Source organism: Caretta caretta, chromosome 1 (assembly GCF_965140235.1).
Source record: "Caretta caretta isolate rCarCar2 chromosome 1, rCarCar1.hap1, whole genome shotgun sequence".
Lineage (NCBI taxonomy): Eukaryota > Metazoa > Chordata > Testudines > Cheloniidae > Caretta > Caretta caretta.
In genome coordinates, this window is record NC_134206.1 from 181,714,414 (window position 1) to 181,737,102 (window position 22,689).

Genomic DNA, 22,689 nt, shown 5'->3' on the forward strand with positions numbered 1-22,689 from the left:
TTCTTTCTCCTGTATGTAGTAATCTTTTTTTCTCCTGTATTTCTCCTTTTTCCCAAGAAGAAAAAAAAAAGGGTGGGTGGGGGTGGTAATATTTTAATTAGCTACAGCTTTAGTTCAGAGCAGAAATACAGTTCAAACACTGATGATTTTTCATCAAAAACTCAAGGACATTGCCTTGCTCCCCTCAGCAGAAATGCTGAGCTGATGGTGCTGAAAAATAATTCCCTGAAATATATCTTCCTTGGTGGGAGACTTCTAAAATATCAAACTTCATATCAGCACAGTTTGCTATGTAAAAGGCAAGCTCAAGAGTCAAGAAACAAGATTTATTATTACTCATCTTTTTTATATCGCTAATAAGAATATTCCTCTTGCATGACACTAGTTCAGTAATTAGCAGAAGTCAAGCAAATAAATGTACCGGTAAAGTGCAAAGTGGCATATAATTCTCAGGAAGCCTATCAAACCTAGCTAGATTAATTATTTTGCAGCCTTCATTGCAAATGAAGCCCCCTTTGAATTGTTCACAAGCCAGTCCTGATTTTGGTCTAATGTATTTATCTGTAAATATTTGCTGACTATTTTGGGTAAATAGTTTTCAGACAATAGGCTGTTCAAATTGTTTTCTCTAATAATTCATGTTCTAGAGCTGCTCCCCTGAGGTATGTATTATTTATTCTGTTCCATGACTGGGATGCCTGTTTAATATTTTTACCAGGAAAATAACAAACGATAAACAGCAAATGATGCCCTTCCAGTACATTTTTAGATAAATATTTATTTGTGCTTTAAATAGTGGAATATCCAGGATTTGCCAACATTTTCAAAGATACCCAGTGGTAGTACAAATGCTTATAAATAATGAATAATATGACCCCACAAATAGCAGAACTTAGCACTTGTATCTATAAAAATATTTATGACTGAGTTTGGTAGAATGGTTACCCCACGCAGGCAGAAGAAGGGTTAAAGCAGCTTTGGGGAGGCTGCACAGAACCCAGCCAATTAGAAGAGGGCTTACTGAGCCAGCCACCAGGGAGAAGGCTTAGTGGAGTGGCCAATCAGGACCAGGCTGGCTCATATAAGAAGGGCTGCTTAGCAGAACAAAGGCAGTCTTTCCCTAGAGCCCAGGTAGGAGAACTGGCTTTTCTGTAGGAGGGTTGAGAGTGACAGCACAATGGATAGAACAGAGCAGGGGAGGAAGAGGGAGTTCCAGTTTGATGGTTGCCAGACTGAGTCCCTGATACAAGGGTGGAGAAGATGCTAGGGCAGTGGAGAAGTGGCACAGGGAAACAGATGGGGGACTAGGAGGAGGGGCAGTACATGGCTGCTGGCTATATGGTCCCTGGGTCAGGACCCAGAGTATCAGGTGGGCCCTGGTCCCCTGCCCTTTGTCCCCCCCCCCCCTTGCTACCGAGGGAAGTGGTCAGTGCATGGACTGTAGTTTGCCACTGAGGCAAGTGGCTGGACTGAGGATTGTCAGGTCTCCTGGAAGGGGGGAGAGAACCAAGTGGGGCACAGCCAGAGGGCTGTGTCCAGAAGACAATGCTGCGGTCTGTAGAGAGACCTGGGTTGTGGAGGTCAAAGTGCTCATGGATGAGATACCACTAGATGAGGGCGGTCTAGCAAAGTGAGAGCTAATTTCCTGGATGTCCAGCAGGAGGTGCTGCGGTGGTAAGTTCCATCCATTACACTGAGGTTTGGGGGGTTGTTTTCTCTCTCTTTTTTTTTTTTTAAGCAGGATTGAGGGTGGGTGAGTTATTTTGTTTTTATTACTATATGACCAGCTCTACCAACAGATTTGGGCTCAGTTCCAGGCTCTGCTGCATACTGTGTGACCTGGAGCAAGTCATTTAATTTCTTGCTGCCTCCATTCCTCATCTGTAAAATAAGGATGATGATACTTCCTTTCTCCTACCCTTTATGAATTCCCCAGGGCAGGGACTGTATGTGTACAGCGTGGAAGGGAGTGAGCTAATGAAGGAAGGTTCCAAACTTTCTCCCAGCCATGAAAGAACATACCCCCATTTTAGAATCATCAGTGATGCAATGAGCATGCCTCATCTTTAACAACCTGTCTTATTTGGCATGTCACCCTATACAAAGCTAAAAATATATTTTCAGTTTAAAATTTTCATTTTAAAGAAAGAAAAAAGGAAAGACTCCATTAGAAAGCAGGTGTTGCTGTAGCAAACTCTGAGAACAAAAAGCCTGTTGAACTATATGCACATGGGCTCTTTTTAAAGAAAGAAAAGGTGAAGTACACCGAATACACCCCCTCCCCCCCAAAAAAGAGCATCACAATCTCTTAGATACCTGCACCATAATTCCTTTGTGCCTGAGTGGTGTATGGAGCAGTTGGGATGGACCAAGTCTTCTACAGCCATAGGTAATATTAGTTTTGTTGTTAAATGCATTGGCTTCAACTCCCTTGAAATAGGACACACTCCACAGCTGCAAAGCCAAAGAGACCCATAGAGGTTCTCTAGGCCAGCATACATGGAGGTTAATTTGGTCTAGAGTCTCCAAATTGTAATGCTGATTCCATGATGCAGTAATAATTGTGGATTAAAAGTCATCAATCATTCACCTATCTTTTCAAGGCAACACCACCACCATATGAATAATAGGCAAAAGTTATTTAGGAAAACCATGTCTCTTTTGTGGTGTATTGTGCTAAGAATTAAAATATCATAATAAAATTGAGGAAATATAGTGAGTGAGCCCTGCACCAATGAGCCATAACAAATGTTAAGTGTTTACTCATTTCATAATAAATAAAAAATGATGATATAGAGTGCAATATTAAGGGATATATTAAATGAATTAAAACAAATTATTATGAGTGTAGCCAAATTCTAGCTAGGGAATAATTAGCATGTAATGTGTTGAACCTAGAAAAATATGTAATTATTATGTTAAGATTTTGTGGCTGCTGTAGCATACTTCAAAAGTAGTTCTAGGTTTATTAGTAGCCTATAAAAATCAAATGAGTCTAACCTCCTTCATCTGAAAAAATCTGTCTTCATTATGAGGTTTTTCTTTTCTCCAATTATGAATTATTGTTAAGCCATATTGTACTTACAATGTCAAAGCACACATTATTCAGCACTGTGCTTGTTTTATGCTTTTTTGTATTCTGTTTATTTGCAAGAAAAAGACAAATGGCACTATTTTAAATATACATTTCCTCACATATTCTGAATATAATTTTTTATGCTTCAAGAAAAATGCACTGTATACATTAATCCCAATAAAGATTTTAGCTTCATATATACTTAACTCAATTCCTTTTAAATGAAAAGAGCAATGAAAATTATCTAATGCTAAAGAAAAAAGCCTTAAAGATGGACAGCTGCTCTTGGTAGAAGAGTGATTATAAATTATTACTGTCAATCAAATGTGTGATTTCCATCACAAGATTAAATCTATACAAAAGATCTTGAAACAGTTCAGCTGCCACCAAATGATAAATCAATCAAAAGAGACAATACAAATGGGAGATCAAGCTTCAGGCAAAAGACAATAGAATGTGGGTGGCATTTTGTCTTAGTCAAAGACTGATAGTTGAATTAAAAAAAATTAAACTGACCATTAATTCCACCTACTCTTATTGTAATTACAGAGACTTGAATGTTAGCAGGCTTTGTCAAATAAAAGCCTTGATATAAGAAGCAAGGCTTCAGTACACTCAATACATTTTCTTCAGAGAAAATGCTATAATGTGAGCTGGGTTAGTGGAGGTGGGGATATGATTAAACAAATCAATGTGTACTTCTGACTGCCCATGTATACATTCTAACAATCCAGGGGACTACATCCAAATCTTTTAAAGAATAATTCTATTTTGCTTTAAAAGATAGGGAGAGGGTGTGGTGATTTTCCCCTCACACTGGTATAAATCAGAAATAATGCCATTGAGAGACCAGGAGCAAGAAAAATCGGGATCAAGGCATTTAAAAGTATGTTTGATTTAAAAATAAAATGATTATATGAAAAAGATACTCTTGGATACTGGATATTGTTGTTTGGGGTGTCAATCTGGTTCTGACTACTATTTGTCATGATGTGGCAAGACATTATGCAACATTCTGAAAGGAATATGAATGATCTTGGGAACACGCTGTGTTAAGCAAGCCACTCAGGTGAAATCATGGTCCCACTGAAAGCCAGAGGGAGTTTTATAAGTCAATAAACAGTTCCTGGCTTTCTTTTCTCAGAATTTGAAGAGAGATCTTTCAGACATTTTAAAATCCTTAAAATTCCCAGTGACTAAGTTCACTAATTAGAAGTGAAACTAGAAAATATTAAAACCACCAGTCATTTCCTTTGAAAATAAAATTGAAAGGGTGCAAGATATTTTTTTCTAATAAAAATTATAACTGATTATTAACCAGTTCTGCCACTAACTTGCTGTATGACATAAGCCAAAATGGTCATTAAACTTGAGCTCCCCAGTGTTTGGCAGGCCCAAAATGAGTTCCTTTGGGACTGATTTTTCACAAGTGCTGAAAACCCACATCTACACAAGAGGTAAATGGCATTTGTTGGTGCTCACTGTCTCTGAAAATCATAGGATTGGAAGGGACCTCAAGATGTCATCTAGTCCAGTCTCCTGCACTCATGGCAGGACTAAATATTATCTAGACCATTCCTGACAGGTTTGTCGAACCTGCTCTTAAAAATCTCCAAGGATACAGATTCCACAACCTTACTGAGCAATTTATTCCAGTGCTTAACCACCCTGAAAGTTAGGAAGTTTTTCCTAATGTCCAACCTAAACCACCCTTGCTGCAATTTAAGCCTACTGCTTTTTGTCCTATCCTCAAGGTTTAAGAAGAACAATTTATCTCCCTCCTCCTTGTAGCGACCTTTTTATGTACTTGAAAACTATTATCATGTCTCTCTCTTCTTTCACAGACTAAATAAACCCATTGTTTTTCAATCTTCCCTCACAGATCATGTTTTCTAGACCTTTAATCATTTTTGTTGATATTCACATCCAAAGTGTCTTGAAGTTGGGCACCCAAAAATTGATGCACGCTATCAGTGCAGATTTTTAAAAATTTTGTCTGAAACATCTGTTCACTGCAGTTTACTAGTCTAAAATTCATAGAATACCTACCTCAACGGACATTATAAAGCTTAGTGGATACATATAAAATGTTTTAAAATCTACAGTTGAATGGTGATACTTAAATGCAAAGTATAATTATTGTGACCTATCAGAAGCAAATAATTATCCATTGCTAGAAGAAGGTATTCCATAGCTTACCTATTTCTAAGACTAAGTGGAAGGAATTAATATGGCTTCTTTACAGATCTGGCTTGTCACTTATTAGTAATTGCCCTCAATTCTTCAAATTGCTCCATGCAGGCAGAACGTGGGAGTAATTTGCAGGTTGGAACTTTATTTTATGTGGATAGCTTGTGACTAAATGTAAAACCTATTATTGTTACATGTGTTGTAATTTGTGTTGCTGCAGACATAAGTTACAAAATAACAAGAAGCATTTTTATAAAGTAAAAATACAGAAAAAAGTGGCCAGTCAATAAAATTCCCATCCTTTATAAAAAGTTCTCCAACAAGCATTTGAAAAATGGCTGCTAAATCAATAGAAACATAACATCTCAGTCTCCAAGGGCTTAGAAATTGTGAGGCTCACTTTAATTAAAAAAAAATCTTAATTTTCAAAGAAATAAAAAACAGGATTTTCTCAATGCCACGAGATCTGTGTGACGGGTTGGATCACAGAAATCCCCTGGGTGATGCCACCTGATGTGCCAAGACTACTTCTGCTCCTGCTTTCCTGCCCTGGCACCTTAGGACTTCAGTGCCCTGCCTGGTTTGAGCCAGACCCACTAGCCTGCTGCAAACCCAGACCCAGGTCTGAACCACATCCCCTAACAGCTGTAGGCTTAACTGAAAGCAGCGTACAGAAGCATTCCTGTCTTTAACACTCAGATGCCCAACTCCCAATGGGGTCCAAACACTAAATAAATCAGTTTTACCCTGTATAAAGCTTATACAGGGTAAACTCATAAATTGTTTGCCCTCTAACACTGAGAGAGATAAGCACAGCTGCCCCCCCCCCCCCAAGTATTAATACATATGCTGGGTTAATAAGTAAAATGATTTTTCATTAAATACAGAAAGTAGGATTTAAGTGGTTCCAGGTGACAAGACAGAACAAAGTGAATTACCAAGCAAAATAAAATAAGACAAGTCTATGTCTAGTACAGTAATAAAACTGAATACAGATAAAATCCCACCCTTAGATGTTTCAATAAGTTTCTTTCAGACTGCAAGCCTTCCTAGTCTAGGCACAATCCTTTCCCCTGGTACAGCCCTTGTTCCAGCCCAGGTAGTAGCTAGGGGATTTCTCATGATGGCTGCCTCACTTTGTTCTGTTCCACCCACTTACATATCTTTTGCATAAGGCAGGAATCTTTTGTCCCTTTCTGGGTTCCCACCTCCTTCTTCTCAATGGACAGCACCAGGTTAAAGATGGATTTTAGTTCAGGTGACATGATCACATGTTACTGTAAGACTTCATTACCCACTTGCTGGCACACACATATACAGGAAGACTTACAAGTGAAACAGAGCCACCTACAGACAATTGTTCTGGTTAATAGAAGCCATCAAGATTCCAAACCACCATTAATAGCCCACACTTTGCATAATTACAATAGGCCTTCAGAGTTATATTTTATTTCTAGTTTCAGATACAAAAGTGATACATTTATACAAATAGTATGACCACACTCAGTAGATTATAAGCTTTGTAATGATACCTTACAAGAGACCTTTTGCATGAAGCATATTCCAGTTACATTATATTCACACATTAGCATATTTTTATAAAATCATATAGTGCATCACAATCTGATTAACACATCTCTTTTAAATCTATAAAAAGCAAGGACTTATATCGTGTATACAATGTCGGTGATAAAGAAAATTAATGATTGGTAGCTTTTATTAATGATACACACTAGTTATCCCAAAAAACGGAAGGATCAGTCATCTGATGAGTTTTATAATGTTTGGTGCTCGCTCTCCCTCCCTCTCAGACCATGTAAATTTTTTTTAAGATTTCTATTGGAAAAAATAGTGCGTATAATGTGTTTGCACAAATAGCAGCAGCCAAAGAGATAAAGATTATGAAGATTACAACAATTTTCATTGCTCCCAAAACTGCAGAGATTAAATACAAGGTTCACAAGTTACACGCCATGTTCTATGGCTTTTAATCCCCTTCCCCAGTGTTCCAAGCAGGAAGGAAAGAAATGGTATAATGATTAAGCTAAGGACTAGCTTGTTGCTCTATGGACACTTGAAAGTCAATGATTTAATTCATAGTGTCACAGATTGGGTCAATGGTAATTAGCAGTATTTTTACAGATCTCAGTACAGAAGATGAAGAAGTGGTCCTTGAAGCAGCTCCCTTATGGGGAATAAAGGACATATCCTCTGGTTATGCTTCCAGTGACATGTCACTTGCATTACAGGCAGCAGAGGATATTTTTTTGTTTTAAGGGAAATGAGTCAATTGTAATGGTCAAGAGGGATTTTATTAACTAGTGTAATAGGAAGACAGCAGTCTTTCTCCTTCTAGCTATATAAAATGACTGGTACAGTAACAAGACAGGATGGGACAGTGGATATGTTACCTGAAAAACTTCTGAACTGTCCCAGAGATGCAACCTATGAAAATGTATTAAATTAGTTGCACATAACTATGAAACAGGAAAACCTAAATGATGCCTGCAAACTTGCAAAAGACGTCCCACAAAAATAAACTGAAAAAATCAATGCCTGGAAAACTAATTTAAACACAGTATGTTCACATGTATAGGGGATCGAATGAAGTTTCACTTACCATGTGTGGTTGGTTGGTGTGTGGTGGGCTTTTTATTTTTAAAGATATCTCCTATGTAATGAAAGTCTAAGAATGAAATTTAGGCTAACAAGAAACCTTACAAGGGGTGTGGATCAGCCAACATGTTTAACATGCGGTGACTTGCAGCTTAAATGTATAGTATTTAGCTTTGTTTATCTACTATATTTTGAGGACTGCCCTACATCATTCAAGGTGAACAAGAATTCATATATACTTATGGAGCTGGTATGAATTAGCAGAGCTCCAATTATTTCAGTGGCATGATTCTCACCAGCGAAGGATTTGGCACATACTATTTCTATAATTAAGCACAATTTCAGTATTGTATACTAAATGTGCTAAAAATTCCTTTTTTCATAAGGAAACACTTAGGGAACACACAGAAGACCAAAAATAAGGTGACTATAAAAGCAGAAGGAATACCTCACAAAGGTTTCCACAAATGTCCACTTGAATAATGTCTACTGTGTATGTCTCTCGTGTTTACTTTACATTAATGTTATAGCAAATTGATTCAGAATCTTCAAGGAAATGATATTTCAAGAAATATTAGACAGTCTTTACAGACTGTACATTTCAAACTTCTAACCAAGAGAATTTTCACTGGACACCTAAGATGTTACCTGACTATATGCCACATGCAAACTGTGCTCAGAGTACGGGTATAATAGGCTTGCAGTGAGTCGTTCTGCTTGACAAGTGGCCTATTGTATTCTACACCAGCTTAAATTTCTGAATGGATTTAAGATGTAGCCCTTAGTAGAGCACACTACAGTAATCTAGGCTTGAGGAGACAAAGGCATGAATCATAATACTGAACTCCATGTCAAAAGAGAGAAGGTGGCAACCTTCTAGCCAGACACAAATGGAAAAAAGGCCATCCTGGATAACCTGATTGTCAAACAATATTAGGATTCATCCAGACTCCAAGTTCTGAACAACAGAAACAGATGACAAACACCTTTAAATGCAAGGGGCAAGAAATCTGAATAATTTATGAACTGCTCAGGGAAAATTTAGTCAGAGGAAAATTAAATGATTTGCTGAGAGTTTAGTCATTCATCTCTAGTAATGACACAAGACTTAGTGTGACCCTCTTCCAACGTCATCCATAGACGACTGATGCCTCAGCAGTCTGATCAACTGAGAGTAGTATTAGGTCACCAAAAGCATTAGGAGCCTAAAGAAGATAGGAGATAAGACAATGTACCACCTAGACAGAACCAACACTGGTGCCATTCTAAACAAGTCTTCACTAGTGGGTGATTTAAAATAGGAATTTCACCAGATTGACAGCTTTGAAAGGTTTCAGTTCAATTTACTAGGGGATAAGCATCCATATCTCAAAGATATTTTCATAATTAGGATTAATAGGCAGATTACTTGGTACTTTGCATTCAACAAAGATGCCAAACACTGAGTATGTCTAGATTAAACTACTTTCTCAAATTTGAGAGCAATCCCTCTAGAACAGAATTGAGAAACGGTGTTAGGGTGGAAGAGGGATGTTTGTATCGCCATTTCCTAGGTTGTACCATTTTATGGAGAGAAGACTTCATTCTCCAGAGCTTTTATTCTGCACTTTTCACTAGTACCATGCTCACTCTAAAATCAAAGTTGTGATTTAAAAAAAAAAAATCTACAGACAACTCTAGCTACAAAAAGAGCACAGAAAAGATCACAATGTTTAAATTAAATATTGATGATGATTGATATAAGCAAGGGAAGACTCTCATTTGATTTACACTCGCAAAAATTATAAAACAAAAAAAGATTTCCCCGAAGCCAACAAGCATATAAGCTGCTGTTTGAATTTATTGTCAAGGATTAATGAACAATGACCTCCTAAGAAAACAAAACAGCTTACATTAGCAAAAATCAGATTAGTCGACGGACTTTTTGTCATCTTCAACTACTTATAACTGATGTCATGGGTGCTGAAGGTCACTTTAGTCTTATGTAAAAAATGTGTAACTTAATCTTAAGATTGCAACATGTTCTCTGTAGCCTTTTTTATAAATGGGTTTTGATCAATTTTATAGTTCTGGAAACAAGGCAAAGTGGTGGTCATGACAAAAGATAAACCATTGATAGGAAAGTCAGTCTGTGTGTGTGTCTCTCTCTCTAGCCTTTCCTATCAATGGTTATTAACTTTGTTACTGGCACCGGGAGAAGGGCAACTATTCAATGCAGCAAAACTTTATATTGTCTTAAACAGTATATAACCTGATGTCCAATAAGTTAAACAGTAGATATTGGTTATCACACAGTATTGCTTAGACTGAATTCATGGTTCAAACTGCATGCTTTAATATAGTGTTAGCATTTTAGAAATAACATTAGTGGAAGTTTTTTCCATAAAACAAGACCCAAAGTGAAAAATCTAGAAATTGCATTTTGGTTTGAACCAATATTGAATTTTGTTTTTTCTCCTCACAGAAATGAAGAAAATCATTTTAAGTCAAACTAATGTTTTGTTTGATCAAAAATGATTTTTTTCAGGTCTTTTATGGATAGATATTTTTCCACTCTCTCCCCCCTTAATTAGCTAAATTTCAAAATGAAGCATTTTGACTTTTTCAAATTTATGTATTTCTTTGCTAAAACTATTTGCTAAATTTGAGAATAGTTTCAGTATCCTGAAAAATGCTTTTTTCAGTGAATTTATTACTTGCCAAAAAATTTGCAAATCTCTACTTAGAAATACTTTCTCATCTCACCAACAACCTCTGCTCCTGCCTCTTCAGGACCATATCTTCCTCTGCCTCCAACTTTCTTTAAGCTTGCACCTATGGTTATGATAAGAATGTGACACTAGCTCTTAGTGATAGCTTCATGGTTGTACAAATTTGAAATGTACATGTTCCATAGCCTGTGGTGTTATCCCCTATCCTTTCCACTACTGCCTCCCTATCAACCTCAGTAACAGAACAGATGCTAAAAGCTTCCTTGTGGCATGCCTCTTGTGCTGACTCCATACGTGCTGGTGACATTCAATCATCCTCTCGCAGCAGCTCTTGCCCATACTCTGCCGCCACCTTTTGGTACATTGAGAATTTTCTCCTAGTCACCAGTACAGACTTCCTCTTAAGAGTGATGCCCGCCACAGAAACTTTCGTCAGAAACCAGCAACAATGGATGAGCTAAACCACATTTGTTTTAAAGCCAGTAGGGCTCAAAACTCCACCTTGACAGCACATGCACCATTCTCTAATTCTTTTTGTCTGAGTTGTGCAAAGCTGCTATCTGATGTCACCCATTTGGTGCAAAACTGCCTGGATTCCTCATGTGAGCATGGTAAATGCACCCACATATACAGAAGGTCAATTGCACATGCAATTTTGTGAGCAGACCTTGTGGCACCTTTTTCAAAATCTGGTTTTCAGTGTCTGGTCCTCCAATTGAGTCTACAGGGAGGCAGAATGGAAAGGGCATGCTTTTTTGTTTGTCTTATTTATATCTATCTATATAGATACACACACCACTCTTACCAATACTAGTACAGTAGTTTGAGGATTTTTAAGTAAAAATATGAAGCTTAACACCATTTTACCAAAATACACAATATATATCCAAGAGATTATAATTCAAGTGCCACTTCACAAAATATATGGTCAATGTCCTAGAATAGAGAAATTTGCTATTAGAAGCAAGGAAATAAAGAATTCCAGAAACTTCCATCACTTTACAAATTTGGATACTATTTTTAGATAATTAAAACTGTCAGGGAGGCTTGAACAAATCTGAAATGACATACTTTCTCACTTTGTATAAAATCTTGTTACTAGGAAACCATAATCACATGACATTATCTGTCCTAATAAAAAATTAAATGGTGATTAATTTGTTCCAAGAGTAACAAGTAATAGAAATCAGTAAACGTTTTCATTTTATCAGAGATCATATTAAATATTCAGATTATATGATGGAATAAACTATGCTGATGAATCTGTAACACATTATATGTTCTAAATGAGAAGTAGAAATCTCCATGTAAACCTAATCAACATTAGTTACAACTATGCTGCTATTTTCATAGATGTCATAGATTTCAAGACCAGAAGGGACTATTGTGATCATCTAAGTCTGGCTTTCTGAATAATACAGGCTACAGAAATTCCCCCAAAAATAACTCCTAGAGCATATAATTTAGGGGAAAAAATCCAAACATGATTTTAAAATTGTCAGTGATGGAGACTCCCCCATGGCCTTAGGGAAATTGTCCCAATGGTTGTTAACCCTCACTATTATAAACATATGTCCTTATTTCCACTCTGAATTTGTCTAGCTTCAACTTTCAGCCTGTGGATCATGTTATACCTTTCTCTTCTAGATTGATGAGCCCATTATTTAAATATTTGTTCCCCATATACATACTTACAGACTAATCAAGTAATTCCTTAACCATTTCTACATTAAGCTAAATAGATTGAGGTCCTTGAGTATCACAATAAGGCAAGCTTTCCAATCCTTTAATCATTCTTGTGGTTTTTCTCCAATTTATCAACATCCTTCTCAAATTATTGACACTAAAATTGGACACTATTCCAGTGCCAAAGAGGTAAAATCTCTCTACTTGAGATTCCACTGTTTGTGTCCAAGGATTGCATTAGCCATTTGGGGCACAGATAAGTGAATTCTTCCAAGATCTACCTTCTTATGTGTGGAGGTAGTTTGTCAAAGTGTCTTTCCTGTCTCTCTATACATGAATACTTTGTTCTGAGCTTCTATTAATTACCCTCAGAGATGCTCCTGAAAGTTCCTACACATAAGAGCCAGACACGAGAGCAGTTCTGGAGCTCATGGTGGTGTTCTTCCCAAATGGATGTGGTCATAGTTCTACCTCTCCTCCACACAGGCTGGTGGAGCTAGCCCCCTGCAGATGAACAGTGCTGATTATACCTTCTTCTCAGATGGCAAACAGACTATGCTATCTGGCAGAGCCATCTCTTGGATAGGGCGAATCGGGGTGACCACTCTGGGCCTCATGCTTTGGGGGCCCTGTGGGCTGCTGTGATTGGCCAGCGCGCGGTCAGTCCCAGAAGAGACGAATCCGTCACTTCTGCCCTGCACCCCACAAGGGACAGCCCTGCTCTCTGGAGGTCCCATGGAGGTGGTGATACTCAACCCATTTCCCAAACACAGAGCTGTCCCTTCAAGTAAGCAAAAGTGGTCTAAATTAGTACTAGATGCTCTGAATGAGATTAAGAGAAGAGATTAATGTAACTTCACTAGAATTAACTAGAATTAGCAGCCTCATGAGGTCAAAAATGGTGAGACGGACAAAAAAAGACAAGCTCAAAAATGGCAATTTAAAGAAACCCCTCACATTTTGTTTTTTGGTCTTTTGCTTTTTGTTCCCTCAGCTGGAAACATCCACATTCCCCACTTTGTCCTTGTTGTATGCATGGAGTTTCAGGCTAAAATTCAACTTGAAATGTATACAATGAATACTAAGTAAATAAATAAAGGAACCTGTTTCTCCTACCGACTGATGGGAAGGACAATTTGACACATTCCTCAAATCTTCTGTGCTCATTCTGCACCTTGCCCTCACCTATATAGAGGCAAGTCTTCGGGCACTCTCCTCAGCTCCTTCCACTATTCTGCTCATCAGGTACTGTCTTTAATTTCCTTAGGCATTCCCCTCTTCATTCCTTTATCAAGGCCCTGTTTTCCATAACCTCCCAATGAATTTATTATTTGTAACTATCAACAATTACTACATGAATTGCACACACATTGAGGGAGATGAGACTAAAACCCTGGTTTCTTGGTAGGTAATAGAAATATTTGTCTCAATCTCTCTGGTCCAGCCTTAACCGGGAAAGCAGATTGAGTTTAATTGATACACATTAGCTAGGCCTGATCTAAATGCAGCCACTTTTCTTAATCAAGATATGTCATCTTCTGAAGACCTTGTCATGCACACACATACCCAGAGCCAGAGCATTCACCATGCTCCCTCATGCTCTGTTCCCACACAGAAGTCCAACATTAACAGAGAAGAGACTAGGTGGAGCTGGCAAGGAGCTGCTCTCTACTGGTCCCTACTATTGGTGCCACATCTTGGTGTCCACTGGGCTGGCTCTTGAGGGATCTCCCTTTCGGATACTCACTGTTTCCATATATACAAATACACAGACAAAAAGACAGAGGCCTTAAAGGTGGCAGCAAGCCTAGGAGCAGTAGTTTCAAGTGGTAGCAGATGGGAACTGCCGCTCAAAGCCACCAGCATACACTAGTATATGTGGGTAGTATATGCAGGCAGGCACTGTGCATTCACAAGCAACTTGGCCAAAAAGTCCTGAGCTGAAAGCAGCCGCTTTTTCAAGCAGTCTCTAAAAGTGATGGAAATCTGTACAATTTGTGAAAGCTATGCAATAGTTGGTATCCCTGAATCTCCCTCACTTGGCATCTTTCCAGACAGCATACCATTAGCTTAAATCTGCAATCAATGTCCTAAAGAATGGTATGAATTTATATTGCAAACAGTGATTAATAATTTGTCTCCCTCCAAATCTAAAAGTGGTTTCTATCTATATTTAAGGAGACAATTTTTTTCCACAAATTAGAAACAGAGAAAAAAATCTCTACAGACAAATCTGCCCTAAGAATGTTCTGAAATGGTTAGTTAGTGTGTGTGTGTGTATATACACACACACACACACACACAGCTTCTGATGAAAATTCCAGTGGGAGTCCTATCCAGACTTCATTTTAGAAGTCAGTCTTTTTTTTTTTTTTCCTTAATCCTCCTCATTTTTCTGTTTTAGTCAATTTACTGTGTGGCTAGAAGATGTCAAGAGACTGTAATTTCTCTCGTTTTAAGCTTTTCCTACATGAATACAAACCTTCACTCAATTCCACAAAGCACCAACTGATTCTATCAACAAGAAAATATGTTGTGGTTGTGACCACAGGGACCCAGCAAAATGTTGAAAATCCAGATGCTGAGACAGACACCAATAAATACTTGGAAGGGAGTAGAACTGAAAAAGCCTGATTAACTAGCAAATGATATGACTGGCCTTGAGCTTAGTGTGTCTTGCAACAGGTATCTCACTCTAAATACAAACTACTCTTCAGGGTTATTTCTTTGGTTTAACTTATCAATTTTAAATATATGAAGTTTAAATGCATACAACTTGTGTCCCTTTCAAAACTTTTAAAAAATAGTTCTACATCCTCCCTCAGAGACCCCAAGAAACCTCTATCCTCTTGTCCCTTTATTAAATATTAAAAGGTCATAGTCAGTGTGGTGACTCATTTACATTTCAGACATTCGTTAAGGACAACACTACAGTTACAAAGTGTGTGATATTAAAACTACCTTACAATGATTTGGCTTTCAAGTCTATAGTAAGCTGGAAATCAGGGGGGTTTTGGGGGGGCATAAACTCATGTTTGGAGGTCATTGGAGAACCTTTATCCCTTTTGCTTAGGTTCCCTCATAAATATTGTACTAAGACAACAGACCAATTACACAAATGTGTCAAATGTTTTAGTGCAAATCTGTACAACACCAAAGAATCAGTATTTGCTATCCAACAGCCAACACAAGTATTTCTTACTTTACTCTTCAGATTATAGCCAGGGAGAGACATCCCATATTAAATACTTAACTAGGTTTTTACAGCATGGGAATGCACTAGACAAATTTTGTTCCTGTCAGCTATTGTTTCAGGTTGTCTGCAAACTAAGGGAACCAGTAACATATCAGTTTACACTTGGTTTAAATTTTCAATGTTTTCTTTCCAACCATAAGGTGTTAGAAACCAAATGATTTCAAAAAATGAGAGCTGAGATTTTGGAGTGCAGTTCTGCATTAAGTGGTGGATTTTGTCACTAATTCTGTGACTGCAAAAGCATGAAACCCCCGAGTCCCTAATTATTATACCTGTTTAAAAGAAAAAAGTGAACTAGACTGTTCAAGTGATCTGTTAACTTCACTAGTTCTTTTTAAATATGTAAATCGTTTAGTTGAAATTGGTTTCATCATTCTTCTTCTGCTCCCCTCCCTTGAACGGCATTTAGATATATCACAGTACTAGTCAATAGCAGTTTTATAAGATGAGACAGCCTAGCCATTTCCTTTACAAAATTATCAGCAACATTCATGATGCAGCATCTTAAGTGTAGTATAATACCAGTTATCCAAATTCCCTTTATCTGAAAATCCAAGTTATCCATGTGTCCCCCCTCATGCCATCATCATCATCATGGTCCCATTATGTCTTTGGCGTTTAGGGCAGTGAAGAAGCTCCTCCTCTCCTGTCTGTTTCTGGCAAGTCTTTCAGTGGTTCCCCAGCTGTGCCCCAGGTTTTTCAGCTTGGCTTCCACAGCTCTTCTCTGCTGTGACCTGAGGTAGCTTCCCTGGTTTGTACATTGTCCGTATGTTCTAAAGTTTGTTTTTTATCATGGTGTTGAGCACTTCAGTCTTCATGTAGCCCCTCATGTAGCCCAGTGTTAATTACCTGCTAATAAAGTCTCAATTAGCCTTTTTGTGCCTGCTAGCACTAATCAATGGCTTTGTATTTGTATAGTGGTGTGATGTGAGAATCCTGACTAATACTGAGGCTGATGACTGCCTGGAGAAAGGGATTACCTGGTTAGAAAGCCAGACTCTGCTATTCTCAGATTCTGCTATTCTCAGCTACCTCACAGGGCTGTGCAAAAAAGAAATACAGCAAACAGACTGATTAGTTAGGATTTTTTTAAAGAGATAAATAGTTCAGAATTAAACTGCCCACAGTGGTTTTAATTTAAATTATTAAAACATCAAAATTTAAGATATTTTTCTCTGATTTTTTTTAATCTTTATTGAAGAGCAAAGTATTAAACAGACAACAGCATTGCTCCCTTCATATTTCTATATCCGTGGAAGCGCAGCTCAAATTACCACTTCTGTTTATCTGAATGCCTGGTTTCTGAAAGTTTGGATGCCTCCCAGCCCATCTGAATAAATGGGAGTGTACTGTATTCCCTTCTGCAAATATCCATAAATTCTGACATACCAAGATATAGATTTCAAAAACCCCACAGCACTGAGCCACAACAGATCTAGCAACACCTTGCCTGTGGGGACAAAAACCACCAGCATAAACTTTATCTAGGCTGGGATTTAAAGATGTGGGGTTGTTAGAACTTGTTAGTTAACACATTCTAATGGGAGCTGCAGGAAGCAGCGCGGGCCTCAGGGACGTGCTGGCCATCGCTTCCCGAAGCTCCCATTGATCAGGAACAGTGAGCTGTGGCCGCTGGGAGCTGCGGGTAGCCATGCCTGCAGACAGTCAATGTAAACAAACTGTCTCACGGCCCACCAGCAGATTACCCTGATGGGCTGCAGGTTGCTGTAGATGTAGATGGGCTGTAGACTGTCACACTGCAGGAAGTCAGTGGCAAAACTAGAAATAGTACTTATGAGTCAGTATCTACTGACTCATGTCATATAATAGGAGTATTGTAACCTTTGTAACCCTGAACCAGGTCAGATGGCTGGGGTCAGGGAACAAAGTTCACTCTCTTGGCAGCACGTTTATTTGTGTGTCATGTCTTTACTATAACGCAGACACTGACAACTATGTCACAGCACACAAGGATTTTTGTGTGTTACACTTATCTAAATTGTAATTCATTTTCCTTGTAAACAGGCCAGGTCGTTCATTTTTTGAAAATAAATAAATAAATCTCCCATCTGAAATGGGGTTTCATCATAATCAATGTTCTCTGTTGGAAAAGGCTGAATTTTCAATCAGAAAAAAATTGAAAAGTTTAGTTTTGGGTCAAAATTAATCTTTGAATCTGCATGAGCTCCTGCAATGCCCCACAGAAGTTGCAGTTGTTGATCCCTCATATTCCCTTTCTCTCTGGCTAGACTACATATCCCACGCTGCATCATGGCCTATGCCAGAGGCAGAGCTACCATTGTGCCTCATGGAACCCCTACGATGCATGAAACTTTTCAATTCATGAATGACCAAATGAAAACGCTGACATGAAAAATGTCAACAATTCTGAATCAAAAGTTTTCATAACTTTTTGTGTGATTACAAGGATTTGATATTTTGAATCAGGGCAAACAAACAAAAAAATCAGAATTTCACACAGGATAGTCATTTTGGTTTTTGGTCAGCTGTACTTGTGAAATTGAATTTAAACACACATCACCAGAAAACTAGCAAACTATACCGCTACACAGTCTAAATTAAGGATGGATATATATTATTTTCTATCTCTTAACCTTGCTATAGGTAGGGCATGATCTTAAGAGTTATAACACTTTCACAGGAGCCTTTCAAGACCATCTCTTTCAAAAGCAAAAGATTATTAAAAAAATCAATTTTCATTTCTTAAGAAACATTGTCCAAAACGTTAAAGTGCAGATGGACAGCCCGGGAGATGGCAGTCACTATTCACCAAAGAAGTAAAGTCCTGACACAAGCAGAGCAGGATTTCCCACACTGATCTTCCTAAACCCTGACCTGGAGGAACACTGTTTGCACTTGAGAGGTCATTTCAATCTGCATATTAATTCAGATGTTGATCTCTCTACAGAAAATTCCAGGAAGAATCCCAGTTGTGGCCGTATGTGTGCTTTGAGTAGCTGCCCACAGGGAAATGTAATGTCTTATTCTAATAATTTAACAATTTTCTCAGCTGCGAATAATATTGTAACCAGTATGCCGATTTATTGTAAATACCCTGGAAGTTAGGGGCTTTAATACAGATTCTAATGAATATAGCTGTCATAGGAATTGTTATTTTAGACAAAAGATTTAAGAGCCCAGATCATATCCTGCTCTGGTCTGTATAAAATTAGAGCTTATTGAAAACTGAAAAATCTCATTTGCAAAACCTGTGGAGGGTTTTTTGTGGAAACAGATAATTTTGATGAGAAATTTTGAAATGTTTTGTCCAGCTTTAGATCAGACCAGTGAGATGAGGATAGAGTACTCTATTCCTCCTCTGCAAACCGATACATTCCTCTCCCAAAAGGAGGCAATTTTGCTAAACACCATAAAATCTCTCTGCAGCATTTCCTCTATCCCTCTCCCATGGGTAGCTCCATAGGAAGGTACAGTTTTGCCCTAGATTATTAAACTGACATTTTCATCCAATATTGTAAACAACTGCTCATTTAAGGGCTATAATGCATTTCACTTCTTCGTTTTAAAACTTTTCATTTTAAATATGCGTAATTTTTGCTTGACCCTCTTTGAGCTGACTCCTTCGCATTCAATGTTATACATGCATATTTATGCTATGGTATGCAAATGAGAAGGAAATGCTAATCTATGGAGGAAAAGGGACTTAATGAAATGCAAATCAAAATCAGGTGAGAAAGCACATTTTGCATTCTTTGGTTCACTCTTTTGAACTTAAGAGAAAGGAAGCAAGTTGTTATCCCTTGACTAGTGCCTAAATGTTAGAAAACCTAGAACATGACAGGATACTGCAGAAAGGCAATAGCTGAAGACTGCATTTTCAGCATGTTATTAATGAGGAAAGGAAGCCAACAAACAGGTTCATAAGCAAGATAAAGATGCAATACATTTTTTCAGCTCTGCCTTTGGAGAAGAAGATAGAAGATACCAAAATGATCAGCAAGAAAAAAAGCCTAGATGTGATAGATAAACAACTCTTTTTTTCAAAAAGAAAAGGAGTACTTTTGGCACCTTAGAGACTAACCAATTTATTCATTATTCACAAATTTTTTCATGGTCTGTGTGTATAAAAACTTCTGTATTTTCCACAGTATGCATCCGATGAAGTGAGCTGTAGCTCGCGAAAGCTTATGCTCAAATAAACTGGTTAGTCTCTAAGGTGCCACAAGTACTCCTTTTCTTTTTGTGAATACAGACTAACACGGCTGTTACTTTGAACTCTTTTTTTCTCTTTCCTTGGTGTTTGCTCTTTTTATTTTGCAGTCTGTTCCATTTCTCTCTCGTTCCCCAAAATTGACCTGCCCCCTGCCATTCCAAATGGCACTTCAAGTGCAGCAAGAATAACAGGATTACAGTAGACAAAAAAATAACATTGTTAGTTCCTTATTTGGTACCAGAGACATTCAACTTGGCAAAAAGTCTTAATAGGGCAGCCAGTTTGGGTATAAACAGTCTATTTTATCGCCCTTCTGAGCAGACAAACATCTCATTGGGACTATTTCTTGCTCCTTGGCAACACCATAGTTCTTTGGAGCTGGTCAGAAATTGGAAATTCTGACATTTTGACCTTTGTTTTCATCCTGAAATCAAAGGTGAGTCAAAATATTAACATTTTTGATGGAATCTGAGTTGCCTTGGTGCTTCATGGGTTACTAGGGTGTCTCTTGCCCTTGTTCTCTTCAACCATCCAAACTACATCTCCCATGATGCACCATGGCCGTGGACACCCATGATGCATTGCAATGATTCCCACAGAAATTTTTGATTTTTGTGGAAACCAGAATTGACATCAAAAAACATTTTGACAGAAAATTCCTGACCAACTCCAGTAACTAACTCTTTGCTCTTTCTCCTACTCTATGTAACAATGCTTGAAAGATAGAGCTGAAAGACAATACTCTAGTTTTTAGAGATATTTGTGCTAAGTAACACCATTGTGAACCTGCAGTAATGCCACAGATGTTCACTGTAAAAGAGAGCAAAATGTGGAACTTCACCTTTAACCACCACCATTTCCTTTTGGGGTATTTATAAAATGGGATCCTTCAAACTCAAAACTGTAGTTGCAATATATTCTTGATTTTGATTAATTCTATATCCACTTATAATCTGCCATTTTTACTCTATGGTTTGTGAATGGAGATGAGCCATTTAATAACTTACTTACAATTTTAATCAGCAATTTAATATTTTTAACTAAAAAGAGTAAATGTAACCAAAAAAGACATCATGTTCATCAATCATAGTGCATTTATGGCTGTAACGGAGAGTGAATTTAATTGCTTTAATTAAAGCCAGAAATCAAACACAAGACAGAATATATGAGAGAAACAACTCCACTATCGTTAAAGCTGACAAAGGTCACAGCTTACATATTCATATACTCTTCCATGTGACCTTTGGTTGTAAACAAAAAATATTAAATACTGTTCATCTACTACTAATGAACATAGATTACTCTGGAGTCTAGTGAATAGATAAAATCTTTTTTCATCAAATATTTATTAAAGAAATATTTTCTATGCTTACTAACTAAGGAGGAAGGTATCTTACTACAAGTTTAGACCATGCCAACGTTTGAACTTCTAGGAGACTAGGTTGATGAGAGTGCCATAAAAGCTAAGAATGGGCTGAAGATCAATATACTTGGATGATTGCCATTTGCAACATACCTTAAATTAAGGTTATTTTTTGTAACAATAAATTAAGACATCAGAGTAAATAACCAGTGGATCTACTTACTATTTAGAGAAGTTATTTCAGTAGTTTTCAGCAAGATTATGATTTCAGTCAGTTATTCTCTGAACATGCATCATGAATGCAAAGTGATGAAAATCAGGGTTTCCATGAATTAACTTGCTCCTACACTCTATCCAATGAGGACGTTACCCAAGCTAACATAACACACTACAAAATAAATAACTATGTGCACTAAAATGATCTATAATGTACCCACATACACATATTATGGCCTTAATCCTGCAAATGGTTCCAGGTGGTAGATCATTGAGCCCATGCAGAACCTCACTGAAGTCAGAGAGGCTCCAGGTAAGCAAAGGGGCTCACCTATCCAGAGCCAGTTGCATGACTGGGGCTGAATATTTTACACTTATGTACATATTTAGTGCTAAGATAGATATTACATGCGCATATACACACACAGCTAAGACTATATTTGTGTGTGTGAATATATGGGTCTTGTACTCACATCAACCTTAGTCATTTTCAAAGAAGCAGTTAATATTTTGATGCAACACTTCAACTGACATTTTTTCCAGGATTGCTTGTTACATTGTATTAAAATGATTGATAGAAATCACAATTAGATTGTCATGCTGATGCTTGAAAAATCATAAATCACTACCAATATTATAAGAATTTATCAGTGCAATGAAAAAGAACAATAAACCCTTAAAACAGATTGTCTTTAGGAAATGTATGGCTAATGTATTTTGATAAACAGCATTTTTATTTTTAGGTGGAGGAAGGGGGTATGATAGGCTTGACATTGAATTTTTATAGCAAATATATATTTGCAACACCAAAAACATTCAACCTTAAAGATCTGTTAAAAATGACATCTTGCCTTAGCTTCTTTGAATTAAGCCGGTAGGAACAAATAAGGATTTATGGTACAATTTACATAGAAAAGCAACTCAGTTATTCTGCATTGCAGGATACTGGTGCCCTCTGCTGTTAATTTGTAGATTGTCGTAGTTTGATATTTTTGCTTCTCAGTGTCAGCTGGTGGCAGTTGTACTGTGAAATACTGACTTGCTATTTTGATGTGAAATATACTTGGAAGTTACTGTACAGAAGTAAAGGTGCTAGGTCTGATATTTCTATTCAGCTTGCATAACCTTTTGCAAAAAGTAAAGTTGGTGGCAATATAATTTTTTTAAAAGTATCTGCTTATTGCAAATATATGCAAGTTAATGCTACATGTACATGGAAGCATGCATTCTTGTACTTTTCCATACAGCTAGAGTGAGGCCTACAACATACTTCAAATCCTGTCTCCCTAGTACTTTACTGTATCTGCTAACCGTGGCTAATGGCAAATACTGTTCAAAACATTCCCAATCCAACATCTGTTGATGTCTATGGGAGTCTTC